This window comes from Brassica oleracea, chromosome C3 (assembly GCF_000695525.1).
Source record: "Brassica oleracea var. oleracea cultivar TO1000 chromosome C3, BOL, whole genome shotgun sequence".
In the NCBI taxonomy this organism is placed as follows: domain Eukaryota; kingdom Viridiplantae; phylum Streptophyta; class Magnoliopsida; order Brassicales; family Brassicaceae; genus Brassica; species Brassica oleracea.
In genome coordinates, this window is record NC_027750.1 from 36,662,767 (window position 1) to 36,663,327 (window position 561).

A 561-nucleotide genomic window follows, 5' to 3' on the forward strand; every position below is an offset into this window, starting at 1 on the left:
TTACCCCCATGGACATACAATAGTCATTAAAAGCTTGGGAAGTGAATTCACTTGCATTGTCTAGACGTATAGTCTTTAATGGAAAATCTGGAAAATGTGTTCTCAGTCTTATTATCTGAGCCAGCAATCTTGCAAGTGCTAGATTACGAGTTGATAGGAGACAAACATGTGATCATCTTGTGGATGCGTCAATCATGACCATAAAATATCTAAATGTCCCACAGGGTGGGTGTATTGGTCAACAAATATCAACTTGTATTCTTTCTAGGAAATTTGTCACTTCCTTATTCACTTTGGTACGTGATGGCTTAGTAATTAGTTTCCCTTGTGAGCATGCTTCATGTGATATTCTTAGGGATAACTCTTTTTGTTTTCAAACTGTGACCATTTGAATTTGATATGAGTTTTCGCATCATGTTCGAACCGGGGTGTCCTAGCCGATTGTGCCAAAGAGTGAACTCTTCTTTGAAATTCTTTATTCAAGACGGCATTAGCCTCAACAAGACTGGTCTGGGCATAATAAAGACCAGTCCCACACGCAGGTATAGTCTCAAAGACTTT